The sequence below is a fragment of the Diaphorina citri genome, unplaced genomic scaffold (assembly GCF_000475195.1).
Source record: "Diaphorina citri unplaced genomic scaffold, Diaci psyllid genome assembly version 1.1 scaffold49227, whole genome shotgun sequence".
Taxonomy (NCBI): Eukaryota; Metazoa; Arthropoda; class Insecta; order Hemiptera; family Psyllidae; genus Diaphorina; species Diaphorina citri.
Genome location: NW_007426541.1, coordinates 1 through 493, shown reverse-complemented (window position 1 = coordinate 493; position 493 = coordinate 1). Strand labels below are relative to the sequence as shown.

The 493-nt window shown below is 41.6% G+C and overlaps 1 pseudogene; it reads right to left on the bottom strand.

Annotated features, from left to right (window-relative positions):
• Positions 1–101: 101 nt before the first annotated feature.
• On the bottom strand, positions 102–197 carry LOC113473618 (annotated as a pseudogene).
• Positions 198–493: the final 296 nt, after the last annotated feature.

Here is a 493-nt window from a genome sequence, read left to right as displayed (position 1 = left end):
AGACTTTTACTACATAATAATGTAAGTCTTTGGTGGTAGCGATTTGTGGTGGTAGCGGAAGCATTAGGTGGTAGAGAACGCCTCCGGCGTCAACCTCGCCTAGTGGTTACCTTCCACTCAAGAGTCTTATTATTATTTTGCAATCTGATAAGGACAGAGACTACACTTTGATCTTAGCCAAAAGGCCGAGAAGCGACTGAAGATCAAGTTGAGAACAACCTCAGTGGTGTAATGGTTAGTACGGTGTACTCTGGGTTTGGAGGTTGGTCGTTCGAGTCCAATTCGCCGCTAGAAAGTCAAAGGGGCGTAAGCGACAAAAAACAAAAAATGAGATTAACACACAGACATACTACGTTTAAGAGATACTATTGATAGCACGGACGGGCGTATGTGATTTCTAAACCATTGTGAAGAAATTGATTTTTTTATGTTTAGGCGTATGTGATATTTGCGGAAATAATTGCAGCACAAATAGACTTAAGTGCGCTTACGA